The sequence below is a fragment of the Microcaecilia unicolor genome, chromosome 2 (genome assembly GCF_901765095.1).
Source record: "Microcaecilia unicolor chromosome 2, aMicUni1.1, whole genome shotgun sequence".
In the NCBI taxonomy this organism is placed as follows: Eukaryota; Metazoa; Chordata; class Amphibia; order Gymnophiona; family Siphonopidae; genus Microcaecilia; species Microcaecilia unicolor.
In genome coordinates, this window is record NC_044032.1 from 582636150 (window position 1) to 582657049 (window position 20900).

The window sequence follows — 20900 nt, forward strand, 5'->3', positions numbered from 1 at the left end:
GGTACTTGTAACCTGACAGTTGGTTGGGCTTGATGGACCTTCGGTCTGCTCCAGTATGGCAACACTTATGTTCTTATGTCTAAAGGACTGATGAATCATCATGTAAAGATGCTTTCTAATTCCACAAACTTTGAATCTTCTATTAATGACTATGTAGCTGAGAATTCTTTGTCTTTGGGAGGAAGGTGTCCCACCCCTAGCCAGGTACCTTGGTTTTGGGTAAATTGAAATGTCTTTATATGTTGGAGTTTAGGCTCCCCTCAGAAGTTTCTTAAGCTGAACCCCATATTGGCAACAACAACAGTCAGAACAGCAGACTTATCCTACTCCAATTCAGTTACCGTCATATGATGCCACCGTATCAACCTCACAAAGTTCAAATGTTTCTTTAAAAGCTGTCAAATGGTTTCTCATACTAATAATTTTAATCAACAAATAGTGCCTAATATTTCTTAATTCACTGAAGATTCTGTAAGAACGATAAAGGAATTTGGTACAAAATTGTGTAAACTTGAAAATTCTCAACAAAAATCTGAGCAGTCAGCTGCTGCTTCTAATCTGGACAATATGAGAATTCATGTTCAATTCGAATCTTTTGAAAATGCTCAGGGTCCTTCTACTAAGGTGTGCTGAAAAATGGCCTGCAGTAGTGTAGACACGTGTTTTGGGCATGCGCAGAATTAATTTTTAGCACATCTACAAAAAAATGCCTTTTTTTGCCAAAAATGGACATGCGGCAAAATCAAAATTGCTACATCCATTTTGAGTCTGATACCTTACTGCAAGCTACTTGAGGCGTGTAGTTGCCATGCGTCAGAAAATAAAAAATATTTTTCAGATACACGTAGCAGACGTGCACCAAAATTGAAATAACCGCAAGGGCCATGCGGTAACTCCAAGTTGGCGTGCGTTGGGCACACGGAGGCACCTATGTGGCTTAGTAAAAGTGCCCCTCAGTGAGTAAGAAATGTGTGCTTCCTTAATTTTCCAGTCACCCACTATCCTTCTCCTCTAGAATTGTTTAAAATGTATATCAGATATATATTGAAATACCCTGAGGTTGAAACTATTTAACTTGATAATATCTATTTTATTCCTAGAGGTATTAAGAGATTGAGTGAAAAAAATAGTTTGGATCAATTATTATCATCTAACCGTCTTGATAACTACACAATAAAACATGGAGATTGTCGTTTGTTAATAAATAAAGCAGTGAGCATGGACATAAAAATGGGAGGTTTTTGAACAACGATTATATCAAGTGTCCTGAGAGGCACTTTTTTGCTGGGACCACTGAAGTCTTTTCCTCCTAATCAAGAGTTATATATGATATTGGTGCCAAAGTGCATAATAATTTATATGTATTGTTGAGCTGCTGTTTGGTTTGTGTGCTCATGTTGAATGAGTTGGGAAATATTGTTTCCACCTAATTATTTTTAGTGATTTCAACCATTGTTCCTTATAAGCTCAGTGGAAGTTTTCCACCTATAGCCTTGCCAGTGGGTGTGCTATTTCACTATCACATTTTCAATAGTGAGGGGCTGTGAAGCTCAACATGACTCCAGAGAGCCTGCCTGTCCCTAGCAATTGAAAACTCAATACTGAAGCACCAATTCCCAACTGACAGCAATATAGCTGCAGGACTCCCACTCAGCTTAGAGGGAACAGTGATTTCAACTGCTAGTAGCGATGGCATTCAATTATATCACAAAGATCAACATGTGTAACTGCATAATCTTTAAAACTTCTAGAACTGTCTTATAATGTCTTTTGCTTTAACACCATCATGTATTTCACTACCATGTAACACAAAACCCTCTGTAAACTAAATGTATATTCACTTCTATTTCCAGTATCCATGATGAATTGTAAGCCACATTGAGCCTGCAAAAAGGTGGGATAATGTGGGATACAAATGCAATAAATAAATAAATAAATAAATAAATTAATTAATTCTTGGTGCACTACTTCAGCTTTTCTTCTGATAGAGTAGTGGACCCATTAAGCAACCCCACAGAATTGCATTCTATCACCACTGACCAAAACAACACAGATTGGAATACTTTATTATCCCAGTTTAAGGAATTTATCAAATTGGATCTTAATAATGAAGCACTTATAGAATATTGTAAGACTGAATGCATCAGTTGTGATGATGGGTGGTCCCAAGCTTGCTTGGGATGTTTTGTGGCTCATTTCCTGATGGCCAGTGGCCAGTGTTGAGCTCCAGAGGGGTCCAGGCCTGGAGCTGTGTCAAAATGCGACCAGATGCAAAGACGTGCTGGTCACAAGTGAGGGGAGGCACGCAGCAGCCTGGTAGGAAAGTGGCTGGCTTTGTGCCTGGCCTGCCGGCTGTTAGTGGGTTGAGCATGTGCAAGAGTTTGTCTTTGGGGGATCCAGCTAGGCCCAAGTTGAATCTGGGGGCTCAATTTTTGAGCCTGCCTGGACGGAGCTCCAGGGAATTTGCTGTTCTCCGTAGTAGGTTTACGGGCTTGCTGGGGGTCCATTGGGACCCGGACCAAGAGCAGTTGCCACATGGGGAGCCTAAGGGAACAATTGTTAAAATTGTTTTTTTTTTAAATTTGTTGATTTTGGTGTACGTAGTTATGAGTCATAAGGGGTTAATTTTATTTTATTTTAGTTGCTATGAGTTCTTGAGAACATCTTGATGACTACTAGGAGGTTTAAATTCGAGAAAAATGTGTTTAAATGGGGGTATTCAAATAGTAGTCTAAATGGTACCTGTGGTGGGTTCTGATGATGAAACCTTGATAGAGGAGAGGTTACATATATTATTCGGAGGAATGTCAAGTAATTTGGGGACATTTTAAGTAGTTTTATTTTAGGAAAAGGTAGGGCATCTATTAAAAAGGACTACTTTTGAAATGTAAAACCATTAAACTGTTGGTGTATATAGTGCTTATTTAACCTGATGTTTTTGGTGAAAATTGATATTTATTTTCCCACAAAAATGTGCTAAAATGTAAATTTCCTATTATTTCATATGGGGAAACTTTAAAACAAAATGGAGTTTCAGTTTGAGTAGAAAGGGTTCTAAGAGAGAGAGAGAGAGAAAAAAAAAAAATAAAAGTTCTAAATTGCCATTTCAATTGGCTGGGACATGTCAGCTGACCAAGCTATGTTTCCTTAGAAACAGCTCTTTTGACTGTTGCTGAGAAGAGCAGTGACAGCTGAAGTGTGCAGATGTGTTGTGTGTGCTAGTATTTAAACTTCTTGGTTGAAAGTTGGTAAAAAGAGTTGGTTTTTTTTTGTTTGTTTTGATTTGTTTTATTTACTTAGAGAGAGAGAGTGAGACTGAGGCAGAGTCCTGAGTGTGTTTTATTTAAAAAAAAGTTCAGGTTTTGCCTAAGAGTAAAAGAAAAGCAACAACAACAGTTCTTATTGTGGCATGACTGAATTTTGCGCTATTGAGGAAATTGCATAGTGGTGCTGTAGCTCAGAGGTGCTAGTCTTGTTTTTAAAAAGTACACTTGAGAATGACTTCATAAGAGCATATGAAAGAAAAATATTTTGTTAAAAGTTTTGAATGTTTGATTTAGGGACCTGAGAAAATTTAAGGTCCTGTTTCTAGAAGGTGTGCCAGTCAGAGTGAGCACAAATTAAAGACTCCTTTCACAAAGGTGCACTGCCTATTAATGGTGTGCTAAATGTGCTAAATATGAAGAAGCATATTCTATTTCCATGGTTTCTTTGCATTCAGTGCATCACTAATGGTAGCATATCTTCATAAATGGAACCCTAAATATGTGGCTCAAAGTAAAGCAACATTATTCTTCAGGGAGAATTAGATTCAACCCTTACATATTCTAAATAACATTAGAGGCTCTGACAGAGACCCATTTACAAAGTATGTATTCTTCCAAATTAATATTTCCAAATTTAAAAAAAAAATGTGTTTTTGCTTATTTGTACTACAAATGATAAATGATGAGTCAGAGTACCAACCAGTCAAGAAAAAACTCTCAGAAGACTTCACAGGGCAGCACTTCTAAAAAGTCTTCTTGGGTTCCCAAACAGTCCTCTCGGGTGTCTAAACATCAGGGGGGATTTGTTGTTCCAAGCTGGGGGTACGTCTCAGCTGCCTGTGAGTAAGCAAGCTAAGCGAAGTCAGTTTGCTCGAGCCAGGTTTAGTGGGGAGCATATATCTCAGTGGATTGTTCTGGGGTTCTCAGTAATGGAAATCATAGACGTCAGAGGCTATTTGAAGAACTTAGCACTGAACAAGAGCCTAACAGTTCTATAGTGGGCGAGTCGGAGAGTGAAAGGGATTTGAGGGGATTTTGTTGGGGGCGGCAGGAGTTTTGCATGGGAAGGTGAAGGGAAGAGTTCTGTTAGTCATGTTCACATTTGTAAGCACTTGCGTGATAAAACAGATTTGTTCATAATTTGAGATGCATTGTTAAGCAATTATATAGAGATAAGTAATTGCACAGGCAGCATGGGGATTCTGAGTCTTCAAATTCATTTGAGTATTCTACTTCCTCATGGTTTGAAGTAGAGGAGAATAATGTATTATTTGAGAGTTTGATTTCTATCTCATTTGTTGCAGGATCATCTCAGATGTAGGAGTCCAGGGATGGTCGTACCCTTTCAGCTATTGCTCTTCTGGATAGTCAAGCTTCTAAGAAATTGCATAGGAAAATATTGCAAGGGAAATATGTTGATTTATTTTCATTGTTGGCTCACGATGGTGAGGGTAGTGAGCATAAAAAGGGAGAATGGGAAAGATGATAGCAAGAGACTTAAACCTTGAGTGTCCAAATCTATTTTTAACTGGTTGTTGACTTTATTGCTTATGCTAGTATTTTGGGTGCAGTCAAGCCATCCTTATATCTGGGTCTATTAATGTATTCTGACATGATCCTGAGAGCTTATCAGACATTTGGAGAATAGGCTTGACTAAACTAAACTACAATGAGCACTTTCAGAAATGTTTGGCCAAGAACAAGCTCAATGGGTGGGATTTCTGTGATGTAGATATTTGACTGTCCAAAACAACTCCAATACATTTTGGGATGACTCAGGGAGGTGCTGGTTCTGCTTCCATATATCCTCTGGGGAGTGCAGGGAATCAATTGCTGTTTTTGGGGGGTTCTGGTGTGTTCAGAGTAGTGGTTCAGAACCATATTATTGTTCTATTAGTTCCAGTGTTGCTGGTGCTGCTGGGCATGCTGGATTACCAGTCAACCCGTGTTTTCATTTTAATGCTGGAATGTACGATCAAATTGGTTTGTCATTTTCATTACCAATGTTCTTTCTATGAAACAGTGCACAGATCCAGCTCAGAATGGCTTCCAGTCACCTGTGGGGGAGCTGGCAGAGTGCCGGGAGGGTTTCCTATATGTTTTATACTCAACTACAAATTACAACAGGAGTAGATCACCCTCTTTTTTATACACAAAAATAATAACAAAAAATCTTAAGGGGATCTATGAAAAACATGATAATGTCTATATTAAAGAGAGGAAAATGCCTCAAGAAGCTCCCAACAAATTTATATTATTAGGGGTTGGACTTCTTCATCATAGGCAAAAAAAAACCTCTCTTTCTAATATTGACGTTATTCTTCTATTTTAAAAAATATTTTTCTAAAAGATTTCTGTAATCATTAATATTTTTTTATATCTTTATATTTCACTCAAACTATGAAAATCCAACAAGACACCGGTTTACACTTAACTTATAGCTGGTGTCATATCGTGCGGATCCTTCCAACACGTTGGCCACGACCAACGATGGCCGCCGTTTCGTAGAGCTGCTTCAGGGTCAACACGCGGACCATTGACCCTGAAGCAGGTCTACGAAATGGCGGCCATCGTTGGTCGTGGCCGATGTGTTGGAAGGATCCGCACCATATGACACCGGCTATAAGTTAAGTGTAAACCGGTGTCTTGTTGGATTTTCATAGTTTGAGTGAAATATAAAGATATAAAAAATATTAATGATTACAGAAATCGTTTAGAAAAATATTTAAAAAAATAGAAGAATAACATTGATATTAGAAAGAGAGGTTTTTTTATGCCTATGATGAAGAAGTCCAGCCCCTAATAATATAAATTTGTTGGGAGCTTCTTGAGGCATTTTCCTCTCTTTAATATAGACATTATCATGTTTTTCATAGATCCCCTTAAGATTTTTTTGTTATTATTTTCCTATATGTTTTGTCTCCCATTAAATTGGAAGCTTTGTGTAACTGGTTACTAGGTTATTCTAAAGTGGATGTAGCACAAACCTTTATGTAAGGAAAGTAAATAAAAGCAAGAGAAAAAGGAAACCGATATGGTTCTCCAAGCAAGTGGCTGAGAAAATAAAGGCTAAAGAGTTGGTGTTCCAGAAATACACAAAAACTCAAGAACAGGAACACGGGAAAGAATACCGGAGGAAACTGAAAGAAGCCAAGAGAGAGATATGTCTGGCAAAAGCGCAAGCGGAAGAACAAATAGCTAGAAATGTAAGGAGGGGTGACAAAAGTTTCTTCAGGTATATTAGTGAAAGGAGAATGACTAAAAAGGGAATTGTGAGACTAAAAGATACTGCGAACCGCTATGTAGATAGTGATGAAGGAAAAGCAAATTTGCTAAATAGATACTTTTGTTCTGTTTTCACAGAAGAAAATCCTGGAGCAGGACCGCGATGGACTGGAAAAAGTACAAATGATAGTGGAGTGGATACAGCATCATTTACAGAAGAGAGTGTGTATGAACAACTTGTAAAGCTAAAGGTGGACAAAGCCATGGGACCGGACGGGATCCACCCCAGGATATTAAGGGAGCTCAGAGAGGTCCTGGCGGGTCCTCTTAAAGATTTGTTTAATAAATCCTTGGAGACAGGAGATGTTCCGAGGGATTGGAGAACGGCGGAGGTGGTCCCTCTTCACAAAAGTGGTGATAGGGAAGTAGCTGGAAACTACAGGCCGGTAAGCCTCACTTCGGTTATTGGAAAAGTAATGGAAGCGATGCTGAAGGAAAGGATAGTGAATTTCCTGGAAGCCAATAAGTTGCAAGATCCGAGACAACATGGTTTTACCAAAGAGAAATCATGCCAAACGAATCTCATTGAGTTTTTTGATTGGGTGACAGGAGAATTGAATCAGGGACGAGCTATGGACGTAATCTACTTAGATTTCAGCAAAGCTTTTGACACGGTTCCCCACAGGAGGCTTTTAAATAAACTGGATGGGCTGAAGATAGGACCTAAAGTGGTGAACTGGATTAGGAACTGGTTGATGGACAGACGTCAGAGGGTGGTGGTGAATGGAGTTAGCTCGGAGGAGGGAAAGGTGAGTAGTGGAGTGCCTCAAGGATCGGTGCTGGGGCCGATTCTGTTCAATATATTTGTGAGTGACCTTGCCGAAGGGTTAGAAAGTAAAGTTTGCCTATTTGCGGATGATACTAAGATCTGTAACAGAGTGGACACCCCGGAGGGAGTGGAAAACATGAAAAAGGATTTGAAGAAGCTAGAACAATGGTCTAAGGTCTGGCAATTAAAATTCAATGCGAAGAAATGCAAAGTGATGCACTTAGGGAATAGAAATCCACGGGAGACGTATGTGTTAGGTGGCGAGAGTCTGATAGGTTCAGACGGGGAGAGGGACCTTGGGGTAATAGTATCTGAGGATTTGAAGGTGACGAAACAGTGTGACAAGGCGGTGGCTGTATCTAGAAGGTTGTTGGGCTGTATAGAGAGAGGTGTGACCAGCAGAAGAAAGGGGGTGTTGATGCCTCTGTATAAGTCGTTGGTGAGGCCCCATCTAGAGTATTGTGTTCAGTTTTGGAGGCCGTATCTTGCTATGGATGTAAAAAGAATCGAAGCGGTGCAAAGAAAAGCTACGAGAATGGTATGGGATTTGCGTAACAAGACGTATGAGGAGAGACTTGCTGACCTGAACATGTATACCCTGGAGGAAAGGAGAAACAGGGGTGATATGATACAGACGTTCAAATATTTGAAAGGTATTAATCCGCAAACGAACCTTTTCTGGAGATACGAAGGCGGTAGAACGAGAGGACATGAAATGAGATTGAAGGGGGGCAGACTCAAGAAAAATGTCAGGAAGTATTTCTTCACGGAGAGAGTGGTGGATGCTTGGAATGCCCTCCCGCAGGAGGTGGTGGAGAGGAAAACGGTAACGGAATTCAAACATGCGTGGGATAAACATAAAGGAATCCTGTTCAGAAAGAAAGGATCCTCAGGAGCTTAACCGAGATTGGATAGCAGAGCCGGTAGTGGGAGGCGGGGCTGGAGGTTGGGAGGCGGGGATAGTGCGGGGCAGACTTATATGGTCTGTGCCAGAGCCAGTGGTGGGAGGCGGGACTGGAGGTTGGGAGGCAGGGATAGCGCTGGGCAGACTTATACGGTCTGTGCCAGAGCCGGTGGTGGGAGGCGGGGATAGTGCTGGGCAGACTTATACGGTCTATGCCAGAGCCGGTGGTTGGGAGGCGGGGCTAGTGCTGGGCAGACTTATACGGTCTGTGCCCTGAAGAGCACAGGTACAAATCAAAGTAGGGTATACACAAAAGTAGCACACATGAGTTGTCTTGTTGGGCCGACTGGATGGACCGTGCAGGTCTTTTTCTGCCGTCATCTACTATGTTACTATGTTACTATGTATGGATTTGAAATAGTTTTGTTATTCCATTTAATGGCCCACAATTAACTCACCAATGGCTTAACACAAAGAGATTGTCCGGGGAAAAGAACCAGAAAGAATTGCAGTTGGGAAGGTTTGCTGGTGTATTTGATGCTCCTCTATGGCCTCATTTGGTGATTTCACCCTTGGGTTATGTGCCTAAGAAGGAACCTGGGCAATTTCCTTGTTTTTGTTTTCCAAGCAGGTTGGTCTGGAATAGTAGTGACTACAGCACTGTCCGGTCTCTGCTTATTATGTAAATTACAGGTTAGTATGGATCCCACAACATCTTTTGTAGTCCAGATTGCTGAAAGGATTTAAGCTAGTAAACTCTTTGGCAGTTCTTTCGCATGTTAGATTGCCTATCGGGCATGATCTTTTGTTATGTTTATTTACAGTTCTGGGATATGTTTGTACTTCTTTTTATGAGGTCTTATTATTTGGTGTGGCCTTTTCATTTGTTTCTTTGGAGCACTCTGTGTGGGGGGACTTTTATTAGCAAATAAGTCAGATCCTGGTGCTTCGGGGTTATTGGGTAAGGATGTTTATCTTGCTGTGAATTGGGTTGTGCTATGGATTAAGTGCTTGAAAACTGATCAGTGTGGTAAAGGCTCACAATTGATTTTACAAAGAGTCCCTGGCAGTGTGCACATGCTTTTCAATTGCTCAGGCCTTCCTTTGCTTGTTTTGGCTTGCTTATGTGGATGGAGTGCCTTGGACTAGGTTCCAGTTCACATCTGTCTTGAAACGTTGTTTATTTTCTTGTGGTCTGAATCCTACAATGTGTGGGATGCACTCATTCCGTATTAGAGCTGCTAGTTCTGTTGCAGAGTGGAGAGGATCTGTAGATGTAATTAAATGAGTGGGTAGGTAGTATTCTAGTAAATTCAAGGGTTATGTGTGAATTGTGAATGTATTTGCTGTTTGCTGATGTTTTTTCTTTAGTTCATCTTGTTCCATATATCTGTGTTTGGCTCTATGGCCATTCTTATATATTTTGGGCACAGAAGAGTGACAAAGACTCAATGGGTGTCCTCATTTACACCTTGCTTCTTTTGGAGTATGTAGTCAATGGCTGGGACTGTGAGGCATGTATTGGGATCAACTGCTTTCTTTGCTGTTACAAGTGCATCACTTTTTATCTCCAGCTATTATTCTTATTCATTTTGGTGGCAATGACTTGTGTAATGTAAAGGGAGTGGAATTGATCTGACAGATAAATCGTGATTGGTTGATTATATATTGTTAATTTCTAGCTGCCAGATTGATATGGCCTCAGATTATTCCTAGACTACTTTGACGGGGGCACTAAAAGTGCATGCTATCAAATGCCTAAGAAAGCGAGTCAGTGCTGAAGTGCCCCATTCCGTTAGTCAGTTGAAGGGGTTTTATTTTGTTGCATGATCTTATTACTGCAGATTGTCTAGGTTTATTTTGGGGAAATGGAGTTCATCTTTTCAATATTGGGTTAGACATTTTTCTATCTAGTATTCAGGACTTATTGGAGTCTTGTGTGGATTTTATTTGGCCAGCAGCTGTGGGAGTGGGGCAGCAGTGACAAACTGAACTGTCACTGCTAGTGGGGGGAGTTTGAAGATTCATTATCAGTTGAGGAGTGATTTCTAAGAGAATTGGGAGGGTTCATGTGTAGTACAGCCATGGACTTGAGGGTTTGGGTAGTTTAGTAGAACCATGGACCATACCTTTGGGGGTCTGTTAATTTTGATATGTCAGTATGATACCATCTGGCTAAGGTGGGTTCATTGTATTATGATATGAGTACAGTTCAGTTTTAAGTGATTATGGTATGTTAAGTTGGTTTAACAAATCGTCGGCCGATTAAAGCCACAATTCAGTGTGAGATGAGAATTTCTTATTGGTTTGAGTGTTTAGTGGTGCAAGGAGAGCATGTGAATGCCTATGCTAAGAATATTGTATTTAAATTACTCTAAGCCACATTGTTTTAACTCTACTTAATACTCTGACACTAAACAGTATGGAACAGTGAAGTACTAATGTGTACTTTTGCTGGATTTCACTGTTTCACATTGACACAAGAGGCCTTGTATCTTCTGGCAGAAAACAACTTCTAACTACTGGAAATTTGTGGCATGGTTAAGACAGGAAAACAGCCTTAGATAAGGTGCTTAAACTACTTTGAAGTTTTATGTTTCATTTTAAAACCATTAAAATGTGTGTTAGAACCTAGTATAATTTCCCAACCACAGTTGAGATGGGAGCTGCTGCTAGGAAATAGCTACAGGGAGTAAATTAATTTAATTCCTAGCAGTTTTGCAGTAAACTTTAACTAGGATGAATTTTAAAAAGCCTCCTTTGTTCGATAAAGTTTGCTCTTTATTAATTTCCATCTCACATAAGTCTAAAATGAAATTAAAAGGGGAAATTAGATTGAATATTACCATATAAAAGAATTAATATAAGAAATAAATAATTTAAGAAGAATGATTTCACAAGCACAAAATGATGTTTTGAATTATCTTGTAAGCTAGTTTTCATATGCTGTTGATAGAAAAAAAAACATTAAGGGCCTTTTTACAAAAAGGCCTTAACACACCCATACAATGGGTTTTTCCAGCACACTAAGGCCACTTTCTGCCATTGCCAGAAAATGGCCAATTGTCCATTTTCCAAATTAATGACCATGCACTAATGGACAATTAAGTGGCTAAGGAGGTAATTGGTTTGGATTAACAGCAAAGCCACATAAAAAAATAAAGTTAAAGATGTGTGTAAGAGACCTATTTCATAAGGTTTTGTAATAGTATTTGTATATGTTTATAATAAAATTTCAAAAAATCTATTCTTTGGAAAGTAATTGGTACATGCACTAATGCCATTAGCGCACAACCACAAATAAACATTAGTGTGTGAACCCTTACTGCCATCTATTTTGTAGGTAGTTAGGGCTCGCACGCTAATCCCGTGGCAATGCTGACATAGCCCATTCAAAGTGAATGGGATGTGTCAGCATTACAGCACAGCAGTCACTAGCATGGCTTAGTAAACAGGGGGTTAGTGTGTGGCAATGCTGACAAGCTAACTGATTAGCACAGCAATGCCCACTCTCCCCCCCCCCCCCGACACACCCTCTCAGGTAAAAAATTAAAAAGATGTTTTAGCACGTGGGTAGTATGCACAAATTTGGAAATGACCGTGAGAGGTCCAGTGGAATTTTTTAACCTGAAGTAAGCACAAGTTAATTCTTACCACAGCATGGTAAAAAGGCCCCTAATACTCTTCTATCAAAGATTAAAGATTTTTTTCTAGCCAGTACAGATTCTGCTTAGATTATTACCTTAGGTACAAAGTACTCATGAGATTTGCAGCTGATGTTTCTGCATGCAAAATTCTATTGGAACATAAGATGCATAAATTTGAAAAGATAATCCATTTGCATTTAGGATATGCATTCATTTTAAAATGAATGATAAAATACAAGGGAGGTCATCTTTTGTGTATATTTAAATAAATTGAATGACTTCAATTCTGGATTGAACTGACTCTGCATTCATGTCATTCATTTTCGGGAACAACCGTCTGTAGGCCCAGACACAGTTAAGTCATTATATAAGACAGATAAGGAAGAGGCATGAGTCGTTTCACAAATCATGTTGAAACATTTTGACAACCAGTTAAATAAGCCTATCCCTGCTTCATTTTCCCCAAATTTTATGACTGGTATTATTGTTAGCTCAGAAAGAACATGAAAAAAAATCACAGACAGAGCATTTTTTTTTCTCTTGGGTTAAGGGAAAGAAGATAGCTGAAAAATAGTGGGACCTTTTTACCAAACAGTGGTACAAAGTGGCCTTAGTGTGCCCTTATCTGGGTCTTTCCCACGTGCTAATGCCATTTTCACCACTGGAGTAAAATGGCCATTGTTTTTATTAATGGCCACATTCTAATTTTAATAGTACTCCAAAAAAAGAGGGCTAGAAAGAGACAATGAGGGGCATAATCGAACGGGGCGCCCACGTTTTCCTGAGGGTGTCCTCGCAGGACATCCCACGAAGGGGCGGGGAATCCCGTATTATCGAAATAAGATGGGTGGCCATCTTTCGTTTTGATAATACAGTCGGGTAAGCCCAAATCTCAACATTTAGGTCGACCTAAATGTTGAGATGGTTGTCCCCTGTTTTCGGTGATAATGGAATCCGAGGACACCCATCTCAAAAATAACCAAATACAACTCATTTGGTCATGGGACGAGCCAGCATTCATAGTGAACTGGTCCCCCTGACATGCCAGGACACCAACTGGGCACCCTAGGGGGCACTGCAGTGGACTAACTGATGCACTAACTAAACGGAAAAAGCCCTTCCCTTACCGATCCGGAAAGGAACGGGCATGCATGAAGGAAATCACATGTAAATGAGCTGCTCACTGTTAGCTCATTTGCACATGATTTCCTTCCTAAGGAGGGGAAGCCAGTGCAGAGCAGCCAAGCGTTATGCATGGCTGCTCTGCACATGCCAAAGATGGCTTCATACACGCAGACAAGCTGCGTGTTTAATAGCCATCTACAACCTTAAATAAATTGCAGTCTACAACCTTAAAAAACACAAGTCCAGGTAAAAACGTCCAAGTGCTCGTCAGGGACATCTTTTGTTTTTGACTATGGGTGAAGGATGTCCAAGTGTTAGGCGCCAGCAGTTGAGGATGTCCAAAATATGGAAGTTTCTGTGAGAAGAACATCCATGCCTTTGCTATGCCTCCAACACCCCCTTTATTTATTTATTTGGGTTTTGGATCACAAGTAGCAGCAGTGGGATTTAAACTGGCCACCTCTGGATTGCAAGACCAGTGCTCTAACCACTAGGCCACTCCTCCACTCCACTCTCTTGAAATTTGGCCATCCCTTTGGGGGGGGGGGGCAGTTCAGGATGTCCAAAATGTTTGAAGGAAGGATGTCCATGCCTTCGCTATGCCTCTGCTGACACATACCCCCCCCCCCCCCCCCAGGGACCTGCATACTGCTGCGCTGGACCTGAGTATGATTTTTGAGGCTGGCAAAAAAAAAAAAAATTAAGTTGTTTTTTTTTCAGGGTGGGAGGGAGTTAGTCACCACTGGGGGAGTAAGGGGAGGTCATCCCTGATTCCCTCCAGTGGTCATCTGGTTAGTTCGGGTATCTTTTTGAGGCTTGGTCATAAGAAAAAATGGACCAAGTAAAGTCGGCCAAATGCTTGTCAGGGACGCCCTTCTTTTTTTCATTATCACTCGAGGACGCCCATTTGTTAGGCACGTCCCAGTCCCGCCTTTGCTATGCCTCTGACACGCCCCCGGGAACTTTGGTCATCCCCGCAACAGGAAGCAGTTGGGGACGCCCAAATCGGATTTTGTGTCAAAAGATGGGCGCCCTTCTCTTTCGAAAATAAGCCTGAAAGTCTCTCCACTATGTAAACTCTTTCTAATATATATCTAGCAATATGTATGTTGAATAAACACAAACCTGTGGAGTATGATTAAAATTGGAGGAAAAAACCTCAGATTCCCTCCTCCACCCTTTTATCAAAACTTTTCTTTAGGTGGTAGAATTAACACTGGGTGCCAGTCATGTCATCAACATAAAAAAAACCTCAATTTTTATTAATCAATAAAACTCCACATCCAGTTTTAATCATACTCCATGGATTTGTGTTTGCTTTAAATACATATTACTGGATATATATTAGGAAGAGTTTATATAGTGCACATGCTAATTTTGCCATTAGCATGTAGCCATTTGCGCATGAGCTTCTACCACCACCCATTATGTAGGCAGTAAGGGCTCACACACTAAGCATGCACTAATTGGTTTGGTTATGGTAATGTAGCTGCTCTTACCAATTAAGTTAGAACACACACATTCTCCACCCCAGACCTACCTCAGCACTAAAAATAAATTTGATTCTTTTAGTACATGGGTAGTGTGCACACATCCCAAAATTACTACAGGATGCCTCTGTGTGCCCTGCGGTAAGCCATTTTGTGCTGCGGGTACAGGTTTATAGAAGTGCTCTAGAGTCTTTAGAAAATTACTTTGCTGAAGTCCAACAGGTCTAAAAATAGATCAAAATTAAGTCCACATGGGTCACTAAATATTTGGGTTTTCAGCTGCTCTCAGAAGTTATCCTGTCACTGCCTGTTTTCAGTACTTGCATCCAGATAGATGAATGTACTCCTTCTTGCTCAGATAGTTATCCAGGAACCAGGACTGAATATCAGTGCAGAGGCAGAGCTAGAAATTACTGGGAACCATTGATATTCTATTACTACTGCAATTTATAATGTCTAAAGTGTTACATTGCATATGTAGTGCTGTAGAGACAGATTTAATTTAATGCAAAGTCTTATAAACCCATTACTTTTGGCCTTAAGACCATATAGAAAAGATTACAACAAATAACAATAACATCAACAGTACATCAAATGATTAACCTACCCATCCCTTCCCCTCATCCCCAACCCCCTATCACCCAAAAAAGAAGAACAACAAGTAAATAACCAAGAGTTCAACTGTTTGCAAAATATTGTTTAATCACCAAACACTTTAAGATCCTCAGGGAGCTGATTCCTAAACCGTGGCACAACTCCTGAAAAGCACAAGCTTTGCATTCATGCAAATGAAACACCTTGGCATAAAGCAATGTCAGATTATAAGAAGCACAAGACTAAGCTTGGTGTGGTTGATAAGACACTTTCAAGGGCTTTCAAGTATAATGGCCCCATCTAGATAGAGATGGTCAATTCTCCATGATCCCAATCTGGCCTAATAAAATCACAATGCTTGGAAAGAGTAGAAGTGGAAATGGTGGTAGAAACAGAGAAGGGAAGTCACTTATTTATTTTTTTTTAAGGGTAGGGGGATGGGAATTGATGTACTGCTTTTCTGTGGTTACAATCAAAGTGGGTTACATATTATATACAGATACTTATTTTTTTTACCTGGGGCAAAGGAAGGTTAAGTGACATTCCCAGAGTTACAAGGAGCTGCAGTGGGAATTCAACCCGGCTCCTCATGTGTTCAGATTGCTGTACTAACCACTAGGTTACTCCTCCACTCCAACATGTTGATGCCACCAACATGAGATCTAGGACCAGTACTAGGCTGGGATCTCCATATTGCATTACAAATGGCAGTTGCTGGAAAGCATTAAAAAAAAAAAAAAAGAAATCAGTTTTTCAAGCTGAGCTCCCAGCCTCTTTCTTCAGTGAGAGGCCAAATGAGCAGTCCTGACATCTGTCTAAGTAAAGCACCATGATGGAGATGAGGTGGTTTGATATCTATGTCACTGGGTAAGCTGCAAGCAGCATGAAGGTGGTAACATGGTGCACCAATTTAAATGGATGACTTGTATGACCAGCCCCTGCAGGAGGATGAGCATGTGTGACTTAAGAGGCCAAAATATATATTTGTGAGTCAAAAAATAAGAATCCTGTATTACTATTACCCCAGAGAGGAAAAGACTTCAGTGGCATTGACAGCACTTCATCACAAGTACCAGTTTGCCATACATTAAACACACATCAGTCCAAAACCCTCCCTTTAATTGTTCAATTCTTTTTTCTTTTCAAAATTTTCTTCCTCTTTTTCTTTAAACAATTTTCCACCAGTCTTACACTAGGTCTAGCATTATTCATATAGCCAACAACAACAAAAACACAACATGGGTATAAGTGCAATCCAAAATGACTTCTCTTCGGGAGCAGCTTCAAATCTAAATCTGGTTAAGTGCATGAGAGTTACAATTTGAAGATGTTCTGGCAAGGTGCCCTATATGGATTGAAGCTGCTCCTGAAGAAGCGTTGTTGTGAAATGGACAGTTCCATAGAGAAAGCTTCACGAGATAAATCATTTTGGATTGCACTTATACTCAACGCCGGAATAAAAACAGTAACATAGTAAATGACGACAGATAAAGACCTGTATAGTCCATCCAGTCTGCCCAACAAGGTAAACTCATTTTACATGGTATGTGATACTTTATATGTATACCCGAGTTTGATTTGTCCTTGCCATTCTCAGGGCATAGACTGTAGAAGTCTGCCCAGCACTCTTGTACTAAAAGCTCTGAAGCTAACGTCGAAACTCCTTAAAATTTACACTCAATCCTTTCCATATCTATTCAGCCACGATCATGGCGTACACCGTAGAAGTCTGCTCAGCACAGGTTTTGCTTCCCAATGACAGCGTCACCACCCAATCTCTGCTAAGATTCCATGGATCCATTCCTTCTAAACAGGATTCCTTTGTGTTTATCCCATGCATGTTTGAATTCCATTACCATTTTCATCTTCATCACCTCCCACGGGAGGGCATTCCACATATCTACCACCCTCTCTGTGAAAAAATACTTCCTGACATCACTGCTGAGTCTGCCCCCCTTCAACTTCAATTCATGTCCTCTAGTTCTACCGCCTTCCCGTCTCCGGAAAAAGTCATACAAGGTGAATCATGGCCCCTGGATGACCTTGTTTAGCCCAGAATCCCAACCACCCTGACAAGTGTGTTTTGTGATTGTTTAAAATACATACTACTGGATATATATTAGGAAGAGTTTATACAGTGTACATGCTAATTTTGCCATTAGCATATTGAAAAGCTGAAATATGCTATGTAATTTATAAACGACATAAATGGGCCTAAGTTATCAAGGTTTTTGATTCTAGTGCTGGGGTTTACTAAGCCCTAGCATGGCTGGCTGTGCGCTAGTGCTAACACAGCTCATTCACTTTGAATGGGCTGTGTCGACAAAGCAGCACGGAAGCTGCTAGGGCAGCTTAGAAAACAAACCCCTAGGTGTTTAAAAGATGAAGATATATATGTCAATATTCAAAGTAATTTAACTGGCCAGAAACCAGAAACTGGCGTAACCCTGGCAGCGCTATAGAAATGCTAAGTAGTAGTAGTAGCTGGTTAAATCACCTGGGGTGGAGTCAGTATTTGTCTAGTTTAGTGCCGATAGTCAGCATTTAACCGACCTGGGTAACCGCATAAATAGGACGGTATAAAAGTCACTCCTATCTTTTTGTGGTGCCCCATAGCCAGTAATGTGCTGAATATCACATTTAACTGGCTGTGTTTTAGTCAGCTCTACAAACCTGGAAATTCATTGCTGAAGCAGGAACATGGCCTGATATTAAATTTCTGGGCATAACAGTGGAGGTAGCTAGCAAAATGCTGAGCACTACTGCCTAAATATTGACCCCATAAGTGTTTATTTTTAAGGCAATGAGAGGTTAAATATTCATCTGGCAGCGTTCAGCAAATTTTTGGTAAGAGTAGTTTATGCCTGGATATTCAATGCCAAGTCATATCCAGGCACCAGCATTGAATATCTGAATGTGTGCGAGTGGCTGGTACTTAACCAGTTAAGGAGGGAAGCAATCAACATGGGCTACCATTAAGACAAGCTATTTTACGCTTAAACTGAGTTTTTAATGACTAGGACCCCCTTTTACTAAGACACGCTCATATTTTTAGCATGCGCTAAAATTGGGCGCATGCTAAACATTAGAGATGCCAATGCATTCCTATGGGCATTTTTTTTTTTTTTTTTTTTTAATTTAAAGAAGTCTTTATTAGGCATTGATAGATAATACAGTGCATATGTACCACAATACAGAACCATATAATCTGGAACAATCAATGTACATAGCTGTAGCACCCAAAAAATTTCAACATAATATCAATGCTAGAGCAAGAAACTTATTATACTTCAATTTTTATCCAGTTTTTATTCATTTAAACCCCCCTTCCCCCCATCACTCCCCCCCCTCCCCCCCATCTATTCCCTACTACCCCCCCTCTAACAACCAACACATGTCTCAACCAGAGCACTTTTGTAAGAAGGGGTCCCAAATTCTATTCCATTTATACACGATTTTCCGTTTCACGGCAGTCAGTCTTTCCATCTCACTCATATATCTTACTTTAGTAATCCATCTTCGCATTGAGGGCACCAACGGGGATTTCCAACTTTGCGCTAAATTTATTCGGGCCGCGTGCAGAGCACACTTTGTCAGCATCCACTGGTCAGACGTTAGCCCTTCCGGCCTAGATCCAAGAAGGAAAACTAAAGGATGCCACTGCACAGACCGCCCCAACCACGCCTGGAGTCGTGAGCGCACCCCCCTCCAGTAAGCCTGTGCCTTGGGACATAGCCACCATATATGACCTGCGGTCCCCACGCCCCCGCACTTCCTCCAACAAAGTTTTGATACCTGAGCAAACATATGATTTAATCGGACCGGTGTCAGGTACCATCGGTAAAAAACCTTTATAGCGTTTTCCTGCGTGGCTACTGCCAGTGTTGATCTCAAAATCTGCTTTTCCAGGGCCACCCAACCGGACTCCGGCAATGTAAACTGCAGCTCTTGCTCCCATCTCTGCCTATGTAGGAGGGACGGTTTAGCTCTGGTCCCTTGATAGGCATACAATCTAGTTATCATACCCTGCTTGCCCTTGTCCTCTACACACATCTCCTCCAGCTGGTGGACTTCTCGCCGCAAACATTCTACGTATGCAGGGCTCTTCAAAAAGTGCACCAGCTGCAAGTAGGCATATCGGTCCCCCTTCCCAACCCCATAATCCTCCATCAGTGTCTCAAAGGGCACAATAGTCTCTCCCACGTGCAGCTGCCCCATTGAGTCCAAGCCTAACTCTGCCCATCTGCGAAAAGTGACACTCCCTATCCCTGGTGCAAACAGAGGGTTGTCCACTATCGGAGCCAACCCCGAAACCAGTGGTCGCCTGTCTGGGAACATAAGGTCCCAATAATGGAACGTGGCCTGCACTGTGGGCGGAAATCTGTCTACTTGCCCTCTATACCTTCCCCCAACCCATATTAACTGTCCCAGTCTCCGAGAACCCACCAACGCTTGCTCAATATCGACCCATACGTGGTGATCCTCCCCTTTAAACCAGGCTACTGCCGCCCTGGCCTGAGCTGCTCCGTAGTACCAGAACAAGTTGGGTACCCCCAACCCTCCCAACCGCTTACTCTTATATAGCAGGGCCCTGGGCAATCGTGGCCTCTTCTGATTCCAGATGAAGCGATTAATCGCCTCCTGTAGGCCTGATAAAAATGATCTGGACAATTGCATGGGTAGGACCTGGAACAGATAAAGAAGTCGAGGCAAAATATTCATTTTTACTGCAGCAATCCGCCCGAACCAGGACAGTCCCATAGACATCCATCTGTCCAGGTCCCTCTGTACAGCTCGCTTAAGTGGCGGATAATTACTGGCGAACAACTCAGACAGGTTACCGGGCAACTGCACTCCTAAATATCCTAGCGCTCTAGTCTCCCATTTAAAGACAAAAGACGCCTTCAGGGTATCCATCACTCTAGAAGGCACTCCCACAGCCAGTCCTGTGGACTTGTTAGCGTTTAGCTTGTACCCGGATATTGTCGCATACTCCTCTATCACCTGCATTAAATTAGGCAATGAAATTAATGGCTTGGTTAAGGTCAAGAGAACATCATCTGCGAATAAGGCAATTTTATATTCCCTCCCACCCACCTGTACTCCAGCAATGTTCTCACTAGCCCGAACGGCGTCCGCCAATGGTTCCATCGCCAGAGCAAACAAGAGGGGGGACAGTGGGCAACCTTGTCTTGTTCCCCGACCCAGTCGAAAAGATTCGGAGTTCCCTCCGTTGACGCGCACGCATGCTTGTGGTTCTGAATACAAGGCCTTAATCCACGTTCTATAAAACTGTCCTATCCCTACTCTGTGTAGGACCTTGTCCAAATACCCCCAATGGACCCTATCGAATGCCTTTTCTGCGTCTAATCCAAGCAGTACTATTGGTCTATTCTTCATCTGGGCTGCATAAAGAAGATCCACTGTTCTCCTTATATTGTCCGCTGCCTGTCTTTTGGCTACAAACCCTACTTGATCCGGGTGGATCAGACTAGGGAGCACATCCCCCAATCGGTTCGCCAGGACCTTAGCTAAAATTTTTACATCAGCATTTAATATGGAAATGGGCCGATATGAGGCACACAGCGTAACGTCTTTACCTGGCTTTGGAATTACGGCCACCCACGCCTCCATCATAGTCTTAGGAAGGGGCACACCCTCTCTCACTGAGTTAACAATCATTGTCAAATAAGGGGCCAGCTCTACCGCGTATACCTTGAAAAATTCGTTGGTGAATCCATCCAGGCCAGGCACTTTCCCTGTGGGTAAAGCTTTAATAGCCCCAATGACCTCGTCCACCCGCACCGGGCATTCCAACTC